The sequence below is a fragment of the Aquarana catesbeiana genome, linkage group LG03 (genome assembly GCF_042186555.1).
Source record: "Aquarana catesbeiana isolate 2022-GZ linkage group LG03, ASM4218655v1, whole genome shotgun sequence".
In the NCBI taxonomy this organism is placed as follows: Eukaryota; Metazoa; Chordata; class Amphibia; order Anura; family Ranidae; genus Aquarana; species Aquarana catesbeiana.
In genome coordinates, this window is record NC_133326.1 from 683,144,804 (window position 1) to 683,170,361 (window position 25,558).

Here is a 25,558-nt window from a genome sequence, read left to right on the forward strand (position 1 = left end):
CTCCACGCTTTGAGAAAAAAAAAAAACAGAGATGGGGGACCTTTTTTTAGGGGGGGTACTACAAGTTGCAGCGAGCCCCGCTGGGCCAGAGTCTGCCCATCTCGGCTTCATAAATATGAATATTAAATTATCTGCAGGAGCTGGTTCTGCTTGGACGCTTTATGCAGAATTGCCCCTTTTGGATGTCTTTTTTTTTTTCGCTCTCCCACCGACGCAAAAATGCTAAAAATTGTCATTATTTTATTACTTTAGGGGGACGACTGTACAGGTTGTGAGTCATTTTTAAGTTTAATTCGGGAACAGATGCGGTGACATTTGAAAAGTGATACAGTGACATTTGCAAAGGTTAATTGGTTAATTTAATGTTAATTTATATGCATTTGCAGCTGTAAATTTAAAGGCTATATATAAATATATATTTTTTGTGTGTGTGTGTAATATATATATATTTATATTTATTTTTGTGTGTGTGTGTGTGTGTGTATGTGTGTGTGTGTATATATATATATATATATATATATATATATATATATATATATATATATATATATAATATTTTTTTTTTGTGTGTGTATGTATGTGTATATGTATATATATATATATATATATATATATATATATATATATAATTTATTTTTTTATTTATTTTTGTGTGTGTATGTATGTATGTGTGTGTGTATGTGTATATATATATATATATCTATATATATAGATATATATATATATAATGCGTGTGTGTATATATCTATATTGAGCTATATATATCTAGATATATCTAGATATATATATATATATATCTATCTATATATATACTTATATTAGTCATAAAACTTCCGCTCCGCGCTCCCAAATCACTTCACCTCTTTTTCGTCACCCACTCCAACTTTTCCAACCAAGCCACACACGGCCCAATTTTGGCTCCTGCAACGCTCCTGACCAATCACGTATCCCAGAGGGTGACGAGCAAAAGCAATAACTGGCAATACAAAAAACAAATAAAAAATTTTACACGGCCCGCCAGAGGTTTACCGTCATGCCGGAAAATTTCTGTGACCAATCAAAGATTGTTCTCTTCCCTTGTAGAAAGAGGTGTGGGGGGGGGGGGGAACAACGCCTTTTGCTGCGCGTGTGCAGCGGCGCGTAAAATTAGACTTGTCGGGGAAATCCGCGAAAGGCTCAGGTGTGTGATGGTAAATTAGAGAGAGATTTTCGCTTTTGGTTTCTTAGCTCTTGGATTTTATCTGGCCATTTTATTTTTTTATTTATTTTTTTTTTTTAATGATGTGCAATGGGCAGGAAATCAAAGCAGCTAATCAAATTTCAGATTACTAGTGGCTGATCGGCTTTAAGATAAATTCTGATTGGTTGCACTGGGATTGCTGCACTTTAAGCACTTCTGCGTCTTGCTTTACGTCACTGAACCAGTCAGTCTATGGCCACCGCAAATAATGCGATACCGCAAATAATGCGATTCCGCTTCTAAAGACAAAACAACAATTAATCATTAAATATGTTTATAGATTTTTTTTTTTTGAAGTATTAAATTAGGTTTAGCAAAATTACTTGCGTAAACTGTGCTGGATTTGCGTAGGTAACGGAAAAACTAGGATCTGTGGAAATGTTTGCGTAAAATGTATTTATTTCAGGTCATTAGCGCTGTCAATTTACACACCACTACGTATATATTGTACAATCACATCAGTCCCTGCCCTCAGATTGTCCCTGCCCTTACAATCTAAGGTCCCCAATTCACATTTATACATATACCTACTAGGGCCAATTTAGACAGGAGCACCAACTATCCTACCAGCTTATCTTTGGAGTGTGGGAGGAAACCTACACTGGCACAGAGAGAACATGCAAACTTCATACAGGTAGTGTCATCGTTAGGATTCAGACCAACGACCCTAGTGCAATGGGAAATGTGGGGTGACTTGCTAAGCTTTGTTGCTGGTTTTTGGTTGTTGGCTCCTTAAAGTGGTTGTAAACCCTCTGGGACCACATTAACCCACAGGTAAGCCTAGATTAAGGCTTACATGTAGGTGCAAGAAATATCTCCTTAACCTACACGGTTAAGGAGATATTTTAAAAAAATGCGGGCGTGCTCCCGAGTCCAGCATTTGCGCCCACAGACAAGAATGCCGGACTCGGCCCCGCCCCTCCGGCGCCTGTATCATTGGATTTGATTGACAGCAGCGGTAGCCAATGGCTGCGCTGCTATCAATCTATCCAATCAAGAGCTGGGACCCCGTGGAGAGAGGGACTGCGCGTCCCCGCCGAGGAGATGAAGGGGCTCAGGTAAGTAAAACGGGGGGGGGGGGGGGGGGGGCTGGGGGTTTGCTGACTGCCAGGTGTTTTTTCACCTTAATGCATAGGATGCATTAAGGTGAAAAAACACGAGGGTTTACAACCCCTTTAACTGGGGTTCTGTGGAACCTTAAGGTTCCTCCAGGGCTTGCCCGGGATTCTTTGAGCTGTGGCTAATTGACCTCCCATTTAGAGGTGCCTGCATAGTTCCAGGGCCAATACCACTTGACAGAGCCAGAGGCGTGACATCAATGTTCTTTTTAGCTGTCTGTAAGGGTAGCATTCTGACCACCACTATCATTACCCCCAAGGGCCACCAATGTAAGCAGCATTATTCCCACTGACCCCCAATGTAAGCAGCATTATTCCCACTGACCCCCAATGTAAGGAGCATTCTTCCTTCTGACAACCAATATAAGGAACATTCTTCCTTTTGACAACCATTGTAAGGAACATTCTTCCTACTGACCCCCCAATGTAAGGAACAGTCTTCCCACTGACCACCAATCTAAGGATCATTCTTCCCACTGACCCCCAATGTAAAGAGCATTCTTTCCACAGACCAACAATGTAAGGAGCATTCTTCCTTCTGATAACCAATGTAAGGAACATTCTTCCTTTTGACGACCATTGTAAGGAACATTCTTCCTACTGACCCCCAATGTAAGGAACAGTCTTCCCACTGACCACCAATCTAAGGATCATTCTTCCCTCTGACCACCAATGTAAGGAATATTCTTCCCACTGACCACCAATATAAGGAGCATTCTTCCCTCTGATCACCAATGTAAGGAGCATTCTTTCAACTGGACACCAATGTAAGGAACATTCTTCCAACTGGCCACCAATGTAAGGAACATTCTTCCTACTGACCACTAATGTAAGGAACATTCTTCCAACTGGCCACCAATGTAAAGAACATTCTTCCAACTGGCCACCAATGTAAAGAACATTCTTCCAACTGGCCACCAATGTAAGGAACATTCTTCCTCCTGACCACTAATGTAAGGAACATTCTTCCTACTGACCACTAATGTAAGGAGCATTCTTCCCACTGACCACCTTTGTAAGGAGCATTCTTCCCACTGATCACCAAAGTAAGTAACATACTTCCTACAGAGCACCAAAGTAAGGGCATTTTTCCCACGTTTCAAGATGGGGGGCTTCTGGGTAACGCTCACCCGCCGCTTTCATTGGCCGGGTCCAGATGACATCACTCCCTCCACATGTGGAGGAGTCCAATCAGCTTGGCATTGCTGAGTTTGTACAATGAGCTTGCGCATGCACATCTCCCTGTACAGGGATGGACAGGCAGGTAAGTAACTTTAATGCAGAAGAGACAAAGCATGCTTCCTCTGCAATAAGAATCCTGCCTGTTCACCCATTGTAAATTTTTGCCATAAAGTTCCACTTTAATGTATCAGCGTTTAAACCAGATCTATAGTTTGCAGTGTACAGAACGACATATAGAGGACGACTGTGAATTTGAAAAGCTTGTGAGAACCAATTCATTGGAGGTTTTGTCATGGAAGGCCAAATGTAGGTGGTCCTGGTGGGTGGTTTCTGCCAAATTTCTGGATGGTGCGTGAAAATGTGGCAACAGACACGACTGGGAAGACAGGGTTTGTTGTCCGGCCTGAATGACAAATAACAGTTAGGCAAGACGTTGTATGTCTTCCATGCATGTGCCCGGAACCTGGTCCAGAAGAACCCTTTCCTGGAGGTCGTGTGATCCCTATTACAGTGATAGCAGATCTTGAAGAGTCTGCACTTCGACATTTCACTTATCTAATAAATATATTTAGCTCAGTTGCTAAGGCAAATGTCAAAAGTCAAGGTGCTGTTTCCCCCTGCAGCCAATCAGTTTACAGCTTTCCTGAGCGCACTCAGTGAGCAGAAAGTGGAATGTGAGGTCGTTTTTTGTATTTTTATTACTGTTTGTAAATCATACATTTTCTATAGCTCTGACATATACCACAGTGCCGTACACAGAACACTGGACCATTCACATCAGGCTCTGAACCATAGGAGCTTACACTCTGATATTCCTGTCACAGTCAAACACTATTATCATTATACATTGATATAGCTCTGACATATACAGTAGTACTCTACAGAGAACACTGAGCCAGTCACATGAGTCTTTGCACCCGAGGAGCTTACACTCTAATATCTCCACCACAGTCACATACGATTATACATTTATATAGCTCTGGCATATACTCACCGGCCACTTTATTAGATCCACCTTGCTGGTACCGGGTTGGACCCCCTTTTGTCTTCATTCTTCGTGGCATAGATTCAACAAGGTGTTGGAAACATTCCTCAGAGATTTTGCTCCATAGTGACATGATAGCATCACGCAGTTGCTGCAGATTTGTTGGCTGCACATCCATGATGCCAATCTCTATGGGATGAGATCTGGTGACTGTGGAGGCCATTGGAGTACAGTGACCTCATTGTCCAGTGGTGAGATGATTTGAGCTTTGTGACATGGTGCATTATCCTGCTGGAAGGAGCCATCAGAAGATGTGTACACTGTAGTCATAAAGGGATGGACATGGTCAGCAACAATACTCAGGTAGGCCGTGGCGTTTAAACGATGCTGAATTGGTACTAAGGGGGCCCAAAGTGTGCCAAGAAAATATTCCCCCATACCATTACACCACCACCAGCCTGAACTGTTGATACAAGGCAGGATGGATCCATGCTTTCATGTTGTTTATGCCAAAATCCGGCCCCTACCATCTGAATGTCGCAGCTGAAATTGAGACTCATCAGACCAGGCAACGTTTTTCCAATCTTCTATTTCCAATTTTGGTGATCCTGTGCGAATTGTAACCTCGGGTTCCTGTTCTTTGCTGACAGGAGTGGCACCCGATGTGGTCCTCTGTTGCTGTAGCCCATCTGCTTTAAGGTTGGATGTGTTGTGCGTTCAGAGATGGTATTCTGCATACCTTGGATGTAACGATTGGTTATTTGAGTTCCTGTTGCCTTTCTATCATCTGGAACCATTCTGCCCATTCTCCTCTGACCTCTGACATCAACAAGGCATTTTCCTCCACATAGAAAGATAAAGGAAAAGAGGGCGCACCAGCCTTGTGCAATATCCCAAGTAAATGTATTTTGTATGAATAAAGATAACTACTCACAAGCATGTGAAAATAAATACGCATAAACTGGCTTCCATCCCGTGGTAAAACAGTCCTGGGACCCTCACTCTCCAGATCATAGGGGAGACCAAGTAGGGGGTCACTGCTGGCTAACGGGTTTCGGAGGTAAACCTTCTTCCTCAGAGGAAGAAGCTTACACCCTAATGTCCCCATCACAGCTACACACTATTATATATTTATATAGCTTTGACATATACCGCAGTGCTGTACAGAGAACACTGAGCCAGTCACATCAGTCTCTGTACCAGAGGAACTTACACTCTAATATCTCCACCACAGTCACATAAGATTATACATGTATATAGCTCTGACATATACCATAGTTCTGTACAGAGAACAGTGTCCCATTCACATTCGGCTCTGTAGCAAGGGAGCTTACACTCTAATGTCCCACCACAATTACACACTATTATTATTATACATTTATATAGATATGAGCTATTCCTCAGTGCTGTACAGAGAACACTGAGCCAATCAAATCAATCTCTGAACCAGAGGAGCTTACACTCTAATACCCCCATCAGTGTGCTATGAAAACCAATTGACCTGCCAGTATACCAGGAATGCAGGAGCTCATACAACCCCACGCAGACATAGTCCTTAGGTATCTCCAGCTAAGGTTGCCAAAAACCAGGCTGACAGCATGACAAGAACCATGTAGCAAAGATAATGGAGGGGTTTGGTTGAATCCATTACACCCATCAGAAAGCTGAATGATCGATTTTGGGCTCACTGTCCTTTATACATGTAGGTCACATGCATTGTCCACAGTGGATCCAGTCCTTTATATCAAGAATATATGTTGTGTAGCACAAGGAAACTTCATGAACATTTTTGTTTCACGTTCGTGCTTCCATTGCCGAGTAACCAGCAGTGTTGAATCTACAGTTAGTTGGCTTTAATTAAATCTGACTCTGCAGCAGAAATTCAGTCGGGACCTCTAGATAATAAATTTAGCATGACATTGTAACCTAAATCTGGACATAAAACGACTCAGCAGGAACGTTGGTTTATGATACGTAACTTGACATTAGCTAATGAGTGAACTGCTAGATGTCTAACCGCTCTTTTCTTAGTACCCAGATCCATTTTTAGCTGGCTCCTCTACCTAATTCTCTGTGCACGGGGGTGGGACCTTGCCAGTGGAAACCCCCCTGGCATAGCACCTTGTCCCCATGTTGAAGAGGACAAATAAAGCTTGTGTTGGTATAGAAGACACCAAGCTGGTATAGAAGACGCCAAGCTTCTAAAGGTCTTGGGGAAGCATGAGGTGCTCAGCAGTTGGGTCTCCAGGTCAGGATATGTGCTAACTGAAAGCTTTGGGGTTCATTGATTTTATATTCAGTGTAATCAACTATTGTGTATTCATACAATTAATACATTTCTATTTTTGTTATAATTAACTAGTTATTATATCAGATACTATATCTCTGTGGCTCTATATGTGGTTTCTTTTTATACGCCCTTTCCTTCTCTGGTGTAGTTTCTTCTCTTTATTGTATGGTCAGCCACTGAGCCCCACCCATCCACAGGGTGAATAGATGAGTGTCTGGCTTTTCTTATTGTCTAGTTTGGTTTCCATACTTTTTTCTGTCTTTTCTAGCCTCTACCTTCCAACATAAAATAAGCAAAGCCTTGAGATGAGTTGTAGATATTATTATAAAAACAATTAAATTAAAAACAAAGACCAGAAAAGAAAAGCAGGCAGTGAAAATTGTAATGTCCTCTTACATTGGTGGTCAGTGGAGAAGTGTCCTCTTAAATTGGTGGTCAGTGGAGAAGTGTCCTCTTATATTGGTGGTCAGTGGAGAAGTGTCCTCTTATATTGGTGGTCAGTGGAGAAGTGTCCTCTTATATTGGTGGTCAGTGGAGAAGTGTCCTCTTAAATTGGTGGTCAGTGGAGAAGTGTCCCCTTACATTAGGGTTCAGTGGCAAAGTGTCCCCCTTTACATTGGTAATCAGTAGTGAAGTGTCTTCTTGCATTTGTAGTCAGTGGGAAGAATGTCCCTTACATTAGTGCTCAGTGGAGAAGTGCTTCCTTACATTGGGCGTCAGTGCAAAGAATGCCCCCTACATTGGTGTTGTGTGGAGACATGACCCCTTAACAGTTAATAGAGAAATGTCCCCTTACATTGGGGTTCAGTGCCAAAGTGTCCTTTTACATTGGTGGTCAGTGCAAAGAATGCCCATTACATTGGTGATGTGTGGATATGTGTCCCATTATATTGGTGATTAATAGAGAAGTGTCCCCTTACATTGAGTTTTAGTGGCAAAGTGTCCTTATACATTGGTGCTCAGTGGTAAAGTGTCTTTTCACATGGTAACCAGTGGGAAGCATGTCCCTTACATTCGTGCTCAGTAGAGAAATTACCCCTTACGTTGTTGGTTAGTTTAAAAATGTTCTCTTAGTACATTGGCGATTAGTAGAGACGTGTCCCCTTATAGTGAGGATAATAATGATTTTGATGATAATGATTGTACCCCTGCAGATTTTGTAAGTTTGCACACTAATGAAGGGTCTATAATTTTTTTTATCATAGGTTTATTTTGAATGATAGAGACAGAATATCAACCAAAAATCCAGAAAAAAACACAGGAGGCAAATGTTATAAATTGAGTTGCAGTTCAGTGAGTGAAATAAGGATTTGATCCCCAAACAAAACATGACTTGGTGGAGAAACAATTGTTGGCGAACACAGAAGACGTTTCTTGTAGTTAGTGACCAGGTTTGCACACATCTCAGTAGGGATTTTGGTCCACTCTTCTTTACAGATCTTCTCTAAATCCTTAAGGTTTCTTGGCTGTTGCTTGGCAACTCGAAGTTTCAACTCCCTCCATAAATTTTCTATAGGATTAAGGTCTGGAGACTGGCTAGGCCACTCCATGACCTAATGCGCTTCTTCTTGAGCCACTCCTTTGTTGCCTTAGTGGTAGGTTTTGGGTCATTGTCATTCTGAACGATCCATCTATGACCCATCTTCAGTGTTCTGGCAGAGGGAAGAAGATTCTCATCAAAGATTTTACAATACATGGCCTCATCCATTGGCCCCTCAATGCGGCAAAGTTGGTCTGTACCTTTAGCAGAGAAACAGCTCCAAAACATAATGTTTCCACCTCCATGCTTGACTGTAGGGATGTGTTCTTAGGGTCATAGTCAGCATTTTTTTTTCCTCCAAACATGGCGAGTCCCCCTCCTCAAGAAGGCACATGTAGAGTCATGCCAATGAACATCTGAATGATTCAGAGAAGGATTGGGAGAAAGTGCTGTGGTCAGAGCAGACCAAAATTGAGCTCTATGGCATTAACCCGACTTCCTACAGTCAAGCACGGAGGTGGAAACATGATGCTTTGGGGCTGTTTCTCTGCTAAAGGTACAGGTTGACTTTGCCACATTGAGGGGCCAATGGATGGGGCCATGTATTGTAAAATCTTGGACGAGAACCTTCTTCCCTAAGCCAGAACACTGAAGATGGTTCCTGGACGGGTCTTCCAGCATGACAATAACCCAAAACAAAGCATAACAAGGCAACAAAGGAGTGGCTCAAGAAGAAGCACATTAAGGTCATGGAGTGGCCTAGCCAGTCTCCAGACCTTAATCCAATAATCTGAAAATTTACGGAGGGAGCTGAAACTTCGAGTTGCCAAGAGACAGGCAAGAAACCTTAAAGTGGTTGTAAACCCACTGTTTTTTTTTTTTCAAACTAACACCTGCAAGACAAAGGCATAATGAGCTAGTATGCATAGCACAGTATGCATAGTATATGCCATTGCTTCAGTGCGCATGTGCCGATGACGTCGGAACATGCAAATACAGGGGATATCTCCTAAACCGTGCAGGTTTAGGAGATATGCTGGGTAGCTACTTATTATAGGCTTACCTGTAGCAAAAAGTGGTCTGTAAGGGTTTACAACCACTTTAAGGATTTAGAGAAGATCTGTAAAGAAGAGTGGACCAAAATCCCTACCGAAGTGTGTGCAAACCTGGTCACTAACTACAAAAAACGTCTTACTTCTGTGCTTGCCAACAAGGGTTTCTCCACCAAATACACCTAAGATAAAAATAATAGACCCTTCATTTCTTTGTAAGTAGGCAAACTTACAAAATCTGCAGGGGGTCAAATAATTATTTTAGCACATACAAACAGCCCTGAAGAAGGAGGCAGTTCCCCGAAAATCGTTGGCTCAACGTGTATGCTCTCACGCTTTCAATAAACGATCGTAATCTCCCACCAAGAGTGGCATTTTTTTTTTGGAACACCACCTTCCTTCTCATTCAAGCAATGATCAATGAAGACGGTCTTCCTTTACATGTGGTGATCAATGGGAAAGTGCCCCTTTATATTGAAGGTCAACGGAGAAGAGCTTCCCTTGCATTGGAGCTCAGCCGGGAAGGGACACTCACATTTATGTTAGTAAGACAAGGGCCCTCACATTGACGGACAGTTGCAGGTAAAATGTCCTTTATAATTAGTGGATTCATAAGAGGTTAGTCAATGGACCCCCTTGAAAGCTCTGAAGGAACACTGGGATTCCACGCAACCCTGTTTGAGAAAGCCTGCTTGAAAGTGTCAATACTATTTCTCACAGCCACCAATCAAATATACATCTGATCTGCCTTGGAAGACTGAATGTGGTGGAGAAATATAGGACGTGGCAGACCATAAATCCCAGGAAGCCCCATGTATCTCTCATGTGAGAAGCTTTGTGAAATCTTGCTGCAGTGGATGACTGAGCTTACCTTGGCAACGTGTTCTTCCTAGAAAGATGGTTCATATTCTTAGTCATGCCATCCCTGCAGTCTTAAGTCACCAGGAATAATACTGTAATCTGTAGAACTGGTATTTTTCTAGGTTTTTTTTTTTTGCAATTTTTCTTGTGACAATTTTTCCATCTGAATATGGATGCTCCTGCACTGCACGCACCTAATCCCTGTATCGGCATTGTTCCAATGTTAATGTAACCCCATCACATTAATTGCACAATCATTTTTTTTTTTCATTTTTGTCTACATAATGTTTGTCTGTACATAAGATGACGCGGTCTTGCCTGCAAGTCTGGCGTTCACTTGTCTTATGACTGATCGCCTTAGCATGACCGGGGGCGGCTCACGCGTGCAATTTACATCTCTGAGTATCGATGTGTTGATTTAAGCGCCCTGGCGCTGCTCAACACACCTGTGGGTGTAAAGCAAAACGTCGATGTGTTACGGGTGGATTAATCTGAACATCGATAGACCGATAGAGTCTCGGTAGAGAGTTATGGTCCTCGGATACACCTACGTGGCCTTTGTCAGAGGTAGATGGGCAATCAGCAGGCTGTATGCCGGGTATCTATAAATAGCTGCTCATCATTTTGAGGACAAACTGCGGCATGCACCAACGTGCCGCCTGCAGGGCTTGTTGGGACTTGTGGTGCTCTAGAGATGGCAGAGATGCAGATTTGCTCTGCTTTAAAGTGATTTCAGTCTCGTGTGAGTCACGCTGTCATATGTATTGTGTGTGTATATATAGACGGGTGGGTGTCACTGTGATAAATACAATGCAACAGTGAAAAGGCTGAATTTTTAATGAAAAGCTGTTCGGAATACAGCCTGAGGGGCCCCTAGGCATTGAGGAGCCACGTATACCAGGGGAAATGCTGAGCAATGCTCCTCACCAACAGGGCACAGTTATAATTAGTGTTATTGTTTTTGTTGCTGCTAGTAGTAGTTGTTTGCATGTGTATAGCTCTGACATATTCCACAGCGCTGTACAAAGAACACTGAGCCAGTCACACCAGTCTTCACCAGAGGAGCTTACACTCTTATGCCCCGTACACACGATCGGACATTCCGACAACAAAATGCATGGATTTTTTCCGACGGATGTTCGCTCAAACTTGTCTTGCATACACACGGTCGCACAAAGTTGTTGGAAAATCCGATCGCTCTGAACGCGGTGACGTAAAACACGTAAGTCGGGACTGTAAACGGGGCAGTAGCCAATAGCTTTCGTCTCTTAATTTATTCTGAGCATGCGTGGCACTTTGTGCGTCGGAATTGTCCACACACGGTCGGTATTTACGCGAACAGATTTTGTTGTCGGAAAATTTTATAAATTTTGTGTGTCGGAAATTCCGATGGAGCCTACACACGGTCAGAATTTCCAACAACAAGCTCCGATCGCACATATTCCGTCGGAAAGTCCGACCGTGCGTACAGAGCATAATACCCACACAATCATTATACATTTATACAGCTCAGACATATACCATAGTGTTGTACAGAGAGCACTGAGACAGTCATATCAGATTTTGCACCAGAGGAGCTTACACTCTAATACCCCCACAGCCACACACTATCACACTATATATATATATATATATATATATATATATATATATATATATATAAAATATATATAGCTCTGACATATACTGCAGTGCTGTACAGAGAATGCCAAGCCAGTGACATCAGTCTCTGCACCAGAGAAGCTTACTCTTTAATGTCCCCCCCCCCCACACTCTCATACTATTATTATTATACATATATATAGCTCTGACATATTCCACGGTGCTTTACAGAAAACGCTGAGCCAGTCTCCACCAGAGGAGCTTACACTCTAATACCCACACAGTCACACACTACCATTATAAATTTATATAGCTCAAACATATACCATAGTGCCGTACTAAGCCAGCCACATCAATCTTTGCACCAGAGGAGCTTACACTCGAATACACCCACAGTCACACACTATTTTTATTATACAGTTATATAGCTCTGACATATACTGCAGTGCTGTACAGGAACCACCGAGCCAGTCACACCAGTCTTCACCAGAGGAGCTTACACTCAGGCTCGATTCATATCTAGGCATGCTGCTTTTGAGAGTTTCTGCAGTGCTTTTTGCTGTGCTTTCTGCGTTTTTACAGCGATTTTGCAGCGATTTGCGTTTTGTGATTTTTGTCTTTTTTTTTTACATTCACTGTATATAGCTGGTTGCTAAGGAGGGGGTTGGGAAGTCAGCCGCCACGTCCTTAGCAAGGGATGAGTCATCAGCTGTCAGCGGGCTTCTCCGCTGACAGCTGATGAATGTAGCCGAATGTAAAAAATAAAAAAAAATTGCCAGTTAAAAAAATTCACGAAAAAAACGGCGTGGGGTCCCCCCCCCAGTCCATACCAGGCCCTTTGGTCTGGTATGGATTTGGAGGGGACACATCCACGCCGAAATTTAAAAAAAAAATTAAAATTTCCTGACCTGCCGGGCTGCATGCAATAAGGGTATGGATTTTGGGGGGGACCCCGCGCAATTTTTTTTTTTTTCAGGAATTTTTTTAGCCGTCAATTTTTTTTCTTTACATTCAGCAATGACTCATCCATTGCTAAGGATGCGGCGATGGCTTTCGGACCTGCTCCTTAGCAACCAGCTATATATAGTGAATGCAAAAAAAAAGGCGCAAAATCATGGTAAAATTGCAGTAAAATCGCGGTAAAAATGCATTACTACTTGCGTTTTGGATGCGGGGTCCTTTAAAGTCTATTACATGCAAAACGCTGCATTTTGTGGGAAAAAACTCCCCCGACCCTTTCCAAAAACGCAGGGGCACAAAAATGCATTAATGTGAATGTGTTTCATAGGGGAACCCATGTTAAACAAATTCCTTGCATTTCTGCAAAATGCAAAAAGCATAAGAAAAAACGCATTAGTGTGAATCAAGCCTTATACCCACATAGTCACACACTATCATTATCCCCTTCCCGCCGATTGTCCGCATATATACGGCCTGAAACGGCTTTCTTCCAGTCTTCTTTCTGTAAACATGGAAGCGATGTCACAACCTGGTAACCATTAATTTTTTCTTAAAGCGCTGCCTATGGAGATTTTTAGGTACCGTAGTTTGTTGCCATTCCACAAGCGCACGCAATTTCAAAGCGTGACATGTTAGGTAACTATTTACTCGGCGTAACATCTTTTACATTATACAAATAAAAAAGGGGTTAGCTTTAATATTATTATTATAATACAGGATTTATATTCTATTATATAATATATTATAATATAATCTATTAGATTGTAAGCTCTTCTGAGCAGGGCCCTCTTAATCCTCTTGTATTTTATTGTATTATAACTGTATTGTCTCCCTTTTATATTGTAAAGCGCTGCCTAAACTGTTGGCGCTATATAAATCCTGAATAATAATAATAATAATAATATATAGCGCCAACAGTTTACGCAGCGCTTTACAACATTAGGGAGGACAGTACAAGTACAATACAATTCAATACAGGAGGAATCAGAGGGCCCTGCTTTACTGTTTAGTTTTTTTTTAATTCATGAAAGTGTCTTTTTTTCCCAAAAAATTGTGTTTGAAAGACCGGTGCGCAAATACAATGTGACATAAAATATAGCAACGATCGCCATTTTATTCTCTAGGGTCTATGTTTGGGGGTTTCTAAGTAATTTTTTATCAAAAAATACGGATTTTTACTTGTAAGCAACAAATGTTAGAAATAGGCTTAGGCATGAAAGTGTTAAACGTTTATTTAGTTCAGACATATACCATAGGGGGTTATTTACGAAAGGCAAATCCACTTTGCACTACAAGTGCACTTGGAAGTGCAGTCGCTGTAAATCTGAGGGGTAGATCTGAAAAGAGGGGACGCTCTGCTGATTTTACCATCCAATCATGTACAAGCTAAAATGTTTTTTATTTTCCTTGCATGTCCCCCTCAGATTTACAGCGACTGCACTTCCAAGTGCACTTTCAGTGCTCTTTTAAGTTCACTTGTAGTGCAAAGTGGATTTGCCTTTAGTAAATAACCCCCATAGTGTTGTACAGAGAGCACTGAGCCAGCCACATCAATCTCTGCACCAGGGGAGCTTACACTCTAATATCCCCACAGTCACACACTATAATATTATACATTTATATAGCTCTGACATATACCACAGTGCTGTACAGAGAACACTGAGCCAGTCACATCAGATTTTGCACGAGAGGAGCTTACACTCTAATAACCCCACAGTTACACACTATTTTATTCATATATACAGTATCTCACAAACGTGAGTACATCCCTAAGTGAAAATGTCCAAATTGGGCAAAATTAGCCAACCCCCCCCCCGGTGTCATGTGACTCGTTAGTGTTACAAGGTCTCAGATGTAAATGGGGAGCAGGTGTGTTAAATTTGGTATTATCGCTCTCACTCTCTCATACTGGTCACTGGAAGTTTAACATGGCACCTCATGGCAAAGATCTCTCTGAGGATCTGAAAAAAAAAAGAATTGTTGCTCTACATAAAGATAACCTAGGCTATAAGAAGATTGCCAAGACCCTGAAACTGAGCTGCAGCACGGTGCCAAGGCCATACAGCGGTTTAACAGGACAGGTTCCACTCAGAACAGGCCTCACCATGGTCGACTAAAGAAGTTGAGTGCACGTGCTCAGCATCATATCCAGAGGTTGTCTTTGGGAAATAGACGTATGAGTGCTGCCAGCATTGCTGCAGAGGTTGAAGGGGTGGGGGGTCAGCCTGTCAGTGCTCAGAACATATGCTGCACACTGCATCAAACTGGTTTGGATGGCTGTCATCCCAGAAGGAAGCCTCTTCTAAAGATGATGCACAAGAAAGCCAAACAGTTTGCTGAAGACAAGCAGACTAAGGACATGGATTACTGGAACCATGTCCTGTGGTCTGATGAGACCAAGATTAACTTATTTGGTTCAGATGGTGTCAAGTGTGTGTGGCGGCAACCAGGTGAGGAGTACAAAGACAAGTGTGTCTTGCCTACAGTCAAGCATGGTGGTGGGAGTGTCATGGTCTGGGGCTGCATGAGTGCTGCCGGCACTGGGGAGCTACAGTTCATTGAGGGAACCATGAATGCCAACATGTACTGTGACATAGTGAATCAGAGCATGATCTCCTCCCTTTGGAGACTGGGCCACAGGGCAGTATTCCAACTTAACAACCCCAAACACACCTCCAAGATGACCACTGCCTTGCTAAAGAAGCTGAGGGTAAAGGTGATGGACTGGCCGAGCATGTCTCCAGACCTAAACCCTATTGAGCATCTGTGGGACATCCTCAAACAGAAGGTGGAGGAGTGCAAGGTCTCTAACATCCCCCTACCCCCGGTGATGTTGTCATGGAGGAGTGGAAGAGGACTCCAGTGGTACCCTGTCGGTAGACAGGTTAAGACGGTTAAGGCAGTGCTGGAAAATAATGGTGGCCACACAAAATATTGACACTTTGGGCCCAATTTGGACATTTTCACTTAGGGGTGTACTCACTTTTGTTGCCAGCGGTTTAGACATTAATGGCTGTGGGTTGGGTTATTTTGAGGGGACAGCAAATTTACACTGTTATACAAGCTGTACACTCACTACTTTACATTGTTGCAAAGTGTTATTTCTTCTGTGTTGTCACATGAAAAGATATAATAAAATATTTACATAAATGTGAGGGGTGTAATCACTTTTGTGAGGTACTGTATATATAGCTTATATATAGAGCTCTGACATATACCGTAGTGCTGTACACAGAGAACAGCCAAGCCAGTCACATCAGTTTCTGCACCAGAGGAGCTTACAATCTAATGTTCCCCTCACACACTATTATCCACTTGCCGACAGCCGGCCATCATATGACGTCCTTGACTTTGTGCGGGGATATCTGAATGATGGGTGCAGCTACAGACATCATTCAGATATCGGCTTTTTCAGCCGGCGATTCCCTACACCATAAGAATGATCATAGTGGCTGGTCAGTCGCTTGATCGTTCTTATGGGTGGCGAGAGGGGACGCCCCCCCCTCCCGCCGCCCTCCGGTGCTTCTACCGACTCACCGCTGCGATCGGTGAGTCGGAGAAGGGATCCGCCGGCCCCGGATGTTTACCATAGAGATTTCAGGCGGACCAGATGGTCGCCGGAGTCTCTATGATCGTCGGAGGCTGTTATGACATCGCGCTCGGCCTCTGCATTCAAACAAGCGGCGCCGCCTCGCCTGGGAAGCTGAGGTCCTTTTTTTTTTTATTATTTCAGGCTTCCCAGCCTAGAGGTGAGATGTGGGGCTTACTAACCCCATATCTCACTATAAAGAGGACCTGTTTTCCTATTACATGGGATGTTTACATTTCTTGTAATAGGAATAAAAGTGATCAAAATTTTATATATTTTTTTAAAAGTGTCAAACTAAAAAATGTAAAGTAAAATTAACAATATATTTTTTTTTTTTAAAGTGCCCCGTTCCCCTTGAGCTCGCATACGTAATACGTAATATGTCCCGCCCACATATGAAAACGGTGTTCAAACCACACATGTGAGGTGTCGCCGCGAACATTAGAGCGAGAGCAATAATTCTAGCCCAAGACCTCCTCTGTAACTCAAAATATGTAAGTAGTAAAGTTTTTTAAAGCGTCGCCTATGGGGGATTTTTAAGTAACGAAGTTTGGCGCCATTTCACGAGCAATTTTGAAGCGTGACATGTTAGGTATCTATTTACTCGGCGTAACTTCATCTTTCACATTATGCAAAAAAATCGGGCTAACTTTACTGTTTTTTTTTTTGTTTTTTTTTTTAAAGCACGAAAAAAAACGGGTTTGAAAAATTGCTGCAAATACCGTGCAAGATAAAAAATTGCAATGACTGCCATTGTATTCTCTAGGGTCTCTGCTAAAAAAAAACATATATAATCTTTGGGGGTTCTATGTAACTTTCTAGAAAAAAAACATTATGATTTTTACATGTAGGAGAGAAATGTCAGAATTGGCCTGGTTGGTAAGTGGTTATTAATCTACATTTATATAGCATAGTGTTGTACAAAGAACACTGAACCAGTCACATCAGCCTCTGTGTTACCGGCTGGGGTGATCCTCAATATACACAAGATCGCCTGGTGTACGTGGCACCAGTTATTGAGCATTAAATAGCATTAATTGAGCATAAATTTTTATGTCAAAGACCGGTTGCCAAAGGTGTTTGGATGGGTGGGGATGTTTGGATCTTTTAAATAAGTAATAACATGTTGGCGCACCAAGCCCCTGATGATTGGACAAAACGCATAGGTCGGAGTTGTGAGCACTGACGTCATCACACTGCTGTTTTGTGCTGAGCAGCACTCAGCGAAAGTGCATTTGGTGGTTTGTTCTTAGTTTTTGTTTTACGGAATGAAAGTGGTTTTAACTTTCTACACCGGGAGAGTTCCCTTTTTATCATTTTTGGTGATGGACTAAGTCCTTGCTGGCTGCAATCCAAATGGTGCGTTCCACGGCGGCTGAGGTTTGCGCCAAGAGGATGGTTGTTGTGTAGATCAAGGAGGAGTTCTCAGTGGCGTTATATGGGAGATATCCCTTTTAATCATATCAAGCGCAACATACCTCCCTGGTGGAGTAGTGGATTTGGTAAGCCTCCTTTCTAATTTTGGGTAGAGGAATGAGAACTAATAAGCACTGGTGGAAGATACCTGGAATCTGTATTTCTTATTTTACATGGATATCAAGTGGAAATTATCCAGTGTGGACTTTTATGACTACATTATACATTTACATAGCTCTGACATATACTGCGGTGCTGTACAGAAAACACTGAACCAGTCACTTCAGTCTCTGTACCAGAGAAGCTTACACTCTAATGTCCCACTCCAGTGACAGCAAGGAGGCTTCTCATAGTGCTTCTAAGGGGGACTACAGGCTCTTGTCACTGGATTCTCTTGTGTAAACCCCCCCTCTCTCTCAGAACCACCAAGCATGGCCCTAGAACCCTCAACTTTCCCAGAATCGGCATCCATCCAAGCACAGACACTGCCAGCCTGAGGGATGGGGCAAGCGGGGTGGTCAGTTGCTGAAGGTGAATTCCAGGACATGGCGGAGAGATGTGCCAGTTTAGATGAAACATTTTCACGCCTGGTTGGAATATAGATTGTTTCCTAAAATGTGCGGAACTCAAATCGTTCATCATAGAAATTCATTTGCACTTTGAGCTCTTCCATTAAGAGAGGATAATGGAAAGAAATGTCTGATTGGTCATCACAAGATACGATAGGACTCCGACAATAGACAGGGTAATATTGATCTCCAGGAAGAAAGAATAAACCGCCATTCAGTCCTGTTATGTACAGTAATCATTAAATATTTGCATGCAACTAGTTTAAGTGCCTAGAGGCCTATTGGGGGAGCAGCAACTGAGCCAATCAGGGCTGCATTGCTGTGAACAGTGCTGTCAATCTAACACAGGCAATATGCTTACAGGAGGGGAGAATGACCTCACCAGGGTGTTCACTTCACTATTCAAATCACAGTCTGGGGTGGGTTCTGGACCATGCTCTGTTGCTGAGCTGAGGACCTACAGTATCTCACAAAAGTAAGTACACTCCTCACATTTTTATAAATATTTTATTCTATCTTTTCATGTGACAACACTGAAGAAATGACACTTTGCTACAATGTAAAGTAGTGAGTGTACAGCTTGTATAACAGTGTAAATTTGCTGTCCCCTCAACACACAGCCATTAATGTCTAAACCGCTGGCAACAAAAGTGAGTACACCCCTGTCCAAATTGGGCCCAATTAGCCATTTTCCCTCCCCGGTGTCATGTGACTCGTTAGTGTTACAAGGTCTCAGGTATGAATGGGGAGCAGGTGTGTTTAATTTGGTGTTATCGCTCTCACTCTCTCATACTGGTCACTGGAAGTTCAACATGGCACCTCATGGCAAAGAAAACTTTGAGCATCTGAAAAAAGAATTGTTGCTCTACATAAAGATGGCCTAGGCTGTAAGAAGATGGCCAAGACCCTGAAACTGAGCTGCAGCACGGTGGCCAAGACCATACAGCGGTCTAACAGGACAGGTTCCACTCAGAACAGGCCTCACCATGGTCGACCAAAGAAGTTGAGTGCATGTGCTCAGCGTCATATCCAGAGGTTGTCTTTGGGAGATAGACGTATGAGTGCTGCCAGCATTGCTGCAGAGTTTGAAGGGGTGGGGGGGGGGTCAGCCTGTCAGTGCTCAGACCATACACCGCACACTGCATCAAATTGGTCTGCATGGCTGTCATCTCAGAAGGAAGCCTCTTCTAAAGATGATGCACTAGAAAGCCTGATAACATTTTGCTGAAGACAAGCAGACTAAGGACATGGATTACTGGAACCATGTCCTGTGGTCTGATGAGACCAAGATAAACTTATTTGGTTCAGATGGTGTAAAGCGTGTGGGACGGCAACCAGGTGAGGAGTAGGCAAGTGTGTCTTGCCTACAGTCAAGCATGGTGGTGGGAGTGTCATGGTGTGGGGCTGCATGAGTGCTGCCGGCACTGGAGAGCTACAGTTCATTGAGGGAACCATGAATGCCAACATGTACTGTGACATACTGAAGCAGAGCATGATCCCCTCCCTGGGCCGCAGGGCAGTATTCCAACATGATAATGATCCCAAACACACCTCCAAGATGACCACTGCCTTGCTAAAGAAGCTGAAGGTAAAGGTGATGGACGGGCCAAGCATGTCTCCAGACCTAAACCCTATTGAGCATCTGTAGGGCATCCTCAAATGGAAGGTGGAGGAGCGCAAGGTCTCTAACATCCACCAGCTCTGTGATGTCATCATGGAGGAGTGGAAGAGGATTCCAGTGGCAACCTATGAAGCTCTGGTGACCTCCATGCCCAAGAGGGTTAAGGCAGTGCTGGAAAATAATGGTGGCCACACAAAATATTGACACTTTGGGCCCAATTTGGACATTTTCACTTAGGGGTGTACTCACTTTTGTTGGCAGCGGTTTAGACATTAATGGCTGTCTGTTGAGTTATTTTGAGGGGACAGCAAATTTACACTGTTATACAAGCTGTACACTCACTACTTTACATTGTAGCAAAGTGTAATTTCTTCAGTGTTGTCACATGAAAAGATAGAATAAAATATTTACAAAAATATGAGGGGTGTACTCACTTTTGTGAGATACTGTAGCTGTCCTGTTTGGCAGGGGTTTCCGGATCACAACACTAGCTGAAAAGAGTTACAAATCCTTTGCAGGTAAGGCCTGCCTTTACACGCACATGAACTTTAATGGCATCCCAGTCTTAGTCCGTAGGGTTCAATATTGAGTTGGCCCACGCTTTGCAGCTATAACAGCTTCAACTCTTCTAGGAAGGCTGTCCACAAGGTTTAGGAGTGTGTCTATGGGAATGTTTGACCATTCTTCCAGAAGCGCAGTGGTGAGGTCAGGCACTGATGTTGGACGAGAAGGCCTGGCTCGCAGTCTCTGCTCTCATTCATCCCAAAGGTGCTCTATCCGGGTCCATAAAGATATGGATGAGCGAGGTTGGGGTGGAGGAACTTGACTGGCCTGCACAGAGTTTTGTCCTCAACCCGATAGAATACCTTTGGGATGAATTAGAGCGGAGACTTCGAGACAGGCCTTCTCGTCCAACATCAGTGCCTGACCTCACAAAAGTGCTTCTGGAAGAATGGTCAAACATTCCTATAGACACACTCCTAAACCTTGTGGACGGCCTTCCCAGAAGAGTTCACGCTGTTATAGCTGCAAAGGGTGGGCCAACTCAATATTGAACCCTACAGACTAATCAGACTAATGCCCCGTACACACAGTCGGATTTTCCGACGGAAAATGTGTGATAGGACCTTGTTGTCGGAAATTCCGACTGTGTGTAGGCTCCATCACACATTTTCTATCGGATTTTCCGACACACAAAGTTTGAGAGCAGGCTATAAAATTTTCCGACAACAAAATCCGTTGTCGGAAATTCTGATCGTGTGTACACAAATCCGATGGACAAAGTGCCACGCATACTCAGAATAATTAAAGAGACGAAAGCTATTGGCTACTGCCCCGTTTATAGTCCCGACGTACGTGTTTTACGTCACCGAGTTCAGAATGATCAGATTTTCCGACAACTTTGTGTGACCGTGTGTATGCAAGACAAGTTTGAGCCAACATCCGTCGGAAATCCTAGGATTTTGTTGTCGGAATGTCTGATCAATGTCCGACCGTGTGTACGGGGCATTAGACTGGGATGTCATTAAAGCTCATGTGTGTGCAAAGGCAGGCATCCCAATACTTTTGGTAATATAGTGTATGTCAGAGCTACATACTGTAATGGTCCTCTGGTGCAGAGACTGATGTGACCGGCTCATTGTTCTCTCTACAGCACTGCGGTATATGTCAGAGCAATGTATAATAATATTGTGTGACTGTAGTGGGACATTTGGTTTGGTCAAGCCCTACATAGCATCAACAATTGTATTTTTTTTTTAATCAAGTAATATTTTCCCTTTTTTTTTTTCCATCCTTTGTTACACCGGAATGCTTTTGATCTCCTCCAACTGCTTTGCAGCCACTTCCTGTCTACATTCCAGTGATGGCTACATGGTGACAACAGTGGACCATGCTGGCTTAATGTGCAGTGCAACTTGTATTGGCCACTTGTAGAATCCTTGGGATAGTGTGTTACAGAGTGACAACACACGAGCACATTTGGGAGACAATGTCAGAATGTTGTCACCCTATAACAGGAAGTGCCTGGACAAGGACCTTTGAACCTTGTTCGAACCAGGAGAGAAAAAGCCAAGCTCCCATAATACAATAGATAGATTAACATGTGAGGATGGTGTAATCTGTAATGATGGTCTACAATACATGATGTGCTGGAGGGGCTGGACACATAGTTTGTGCGGGGGATGGGCACTGGGATTGCACATGGGCTGCTCTGCTCGGACAAGGAAAGGAGGTCTTATTTAGAGTTTCCATTTTTAAAGCAACATTACGGTATTTTGCTCAATTTGTTTCAAACTGAAGGAAAGCTGCAGCAAGCACACATTTTGATATGGTGTTTTATATCCTGTAATGTTTACTTGTATCTTTACTTGTGAAAGGAAGTCATTTTTTATAAGACTTTCGCACTGTTCCTGTTTGCTGTTCCATATTTGTTTTACGTATATAGATTTGTAAATTCTCCCTCTTGTGGCCATCTGTATATCAAGAATAAGATTAGCATACCAGTTTTACTGAGTACACATTGATATTTAGGTGTATGTGTGTATGTATGTATGTGTATATATATATATATATATATATACACACATATATATATATATATATATATATATATATATATATATATATATATATATATATATATATATATATATATATATATATATATATATATATAATTTTTTTCTTTAGCTAAAAAGTGTATATAGCAAAAATACAAAATTAAATATAAAAAGCGTGTGTGTGTGTATATATATATATATATATATATATATTTTTTTTTATAATATATAAAAAATTTTAACTTTAGGAATCATTTTAAGAATGTTCATGAACCACTAAACTGTATATGTAGATTTTATTTTTGTGTAGGATGGAGAAGGGATTGGCTTGAACCCGAAAACAGGTTTTATATATATATATATTCCACAGTGAGGGAAATGCTCTTTTAGTTGCCATTGGAACAAGTGTCCCCTCTATTCCTGTACTGGTGACAACAGTAAAAGTTCACATTTTTTCTGGAGGTCACCACCATTCACTGCTATCATTCAATCACATAGATGTGATTTTTTTTCTGTTATGGAGACTACATTTATAACTAGGCAGAAAACTAAAGAGAGGTTGGCATCTAGGACAATGGAGCCCCGTTCTCTTTGGCAGAGGTAGAGAGAGGGGGCGGTAAAACAGTCCTAGATTACACAGTCAAGTTGGCAACAATGTCACTGGTCCTCTTTATGAAATATTAGCCAAGCCTTGATAAGGGTTTCCTCTAATGTGTAATTGTTCTTGAGTCTGGAGTCTATGAATATAGTGGCCATGGCTGAACGAGTGCACACAGGAATCTACTGACAGTGACATATACTCATTGACAGATCTAGGCTACGGAGAAACCACAACTTCCTTTATCAGCAGTTCAGTCTGTTGGCTTTTATTCTGGTGAAAGAAGTCGAAATTCCCCCATTCTCGCCTCTTCTTCATACAACAGAGGGACTTTCTAGTCCCTCTGTTGTATGAAGAAGAGGCGAGAATGGGGGAATTTCGACTTCTTTCACCAGAAAGTCCCTCTGTTGTATGAAGAAGAGGCGAGAATGGGGGAATTTCGACTTCTTTCACCAGAAAGTCCCTCTGTTGTATGAAGAAGAGGCGAGAATGGGGGAATTTCGACTTCTTTCACCAGAAAGTCCCTCTGTTGTATGAAGAAGAGGCGAGAATGGGGGAATTTCGACTTCTTTCACCAGAATAAAAGCCAACAGACTGAACTGCCATGGGTGATGGTTTCATGTATATGAGCGCCCTTCTTCAGTCCTTCTCCCAGACATATATATACTAATCTGAGACGCCAACAGCACTGATGATTTAAGTGGACCTTTCACTGAGGTTCACACTTTTCATGAATCAACAGAAAAAAATTGACAATTTTTTCAAATACTTACCTTAATTTTCCTTTCCTGCTACCCCTAACCTCACCTTTAAGGACCCATTTTAAATCTTTAAAAGAGAGAAATAATGACTCTACAGACTAAGGGTGAGTCCATTCACATGTCACATGAATTAACAGGGGGAAAAAATGAAAATTTTATTAAATACTTACCTTAATTTTCCTTTCCTGCTACCCCTAACCCCACCTTTAAGGACCAGTTTAAATCTTTAAAAGAAAGAGAAAAAGACACCCACAGACTAAGGGTGAGTCCATTAACACTCCGCATGAATTAACAAGGAACAAAAAAATGAAAATTTTATCAAATTCTTACCTTAATTTTCCTTCCTGCTACCCCTAACCTCACCTTTTATGGACCAGTTTAAATCTTTAAAAGAAAGAGATAATAACCTCCCAGACTAAGGGTGAGTCCATTAAAACTTTGCATGAAATAACAAGGAAAAAAATGAAAATTTTATCAAATTCTTACCTTAATTTTCCTTTCCTGCTACCCTAACCTCACCTTTCAGGACCAGTTTAATTCTATAGAAGAGAGAGATAATGACACCCACAGCATTCTGTGTAACTAAATCAAGACGGAGAGTGGGCCCGTATTCTGCAGTGGATAGGCAACAGGAGAAGAAAAAATTATGCCAAGTGTTTGATACAGTTTTTCGGTTTCCTGGTGCCTACATAGCAGTGTACTAACAATAGAGCTCTGTCCTTGTCCCTACCTACAGGACCAGTTTAAATTTATAAAAGAAATAGACAATGACCCAGCAGCATTCTACATAACTAGACTAAGACAGAAGGTGGGTCCATATACTGCCGTGGATATTATTATTATTATTATTATTATACAGGGTTTATATAGCACCAACAGTTTGCGCAGCACTTTACAACATGGGGCAAACAGTACAGTTACAATACAATTCAATACTGGGGGGGGGGGATCAGAGGGCTCTGCTCATTAGAGCCTTTAGTCTAGAATGATAGGCACCAGGAAAAGAAAATTCGGGTAAGTATTTGATACAGTTTTTCAGTTTCCTGATGACTACATGGCAGCGTACTAACATTATAGGGGGGTAATGCTGAATCAGTTAAATTAATTAAAGACAAAAAATTGCTGTTCTTAAGCTGCATCACATGACCAAAAGCCTAGGCAGCCCAAATCATGTAAATGGGGTTAATATTGGAATTTTTCAGTTTCCTGGTGCCTACATGGCAGCATACTAGTGATAATGCTCTGCCTCTATCTCCACCTACAGGATCAATTTACATTTATAAAAGAGAGAAATAATAACCCCACAGCAATTTATGCAACTATACCAAGACTGAGGGTGAGCTTGTATGCTACAATAGATAGGCGCCAGGAAAAGAAAATTAGGGTAAGTGTTTGATACAAATTTTCTATTTCTTTTTCCCCTGTTAATGCAATGCATAAATGGACGCACCTTTGGTCTTGTGATAGTCACGTAAATTGCTGCAGTGTCATTATTTCTGTCTTTAATTTGTACGCTGCCATGTAGGCAACCAGGAACCGAAAAACTGATTCAAACACCCTCATTTTCTTTTCCTGGCGCCTAATGCCGTGTACACACTGGCGGACTTTTCGACCGGACTGGTCCGATGGGACGAATCCATCGGACAATCCGACCGTGTGTGGGCTCCATCGGA

General features: G+C 42.2%; 1 protein-coding gene across 1 annotated transcript in view; it reads left to right on the forward strand.

The window, feature by feature from the left end:
* Positions 1-25,558, forward strand: part of EFNB3 (ephrin B3) — a 149,087-nt gene that overhangs the window by 874 nt on the left and 122,655 nt on the right. The gene's annotated exons all lie outside the window — the stretch shown is intronic.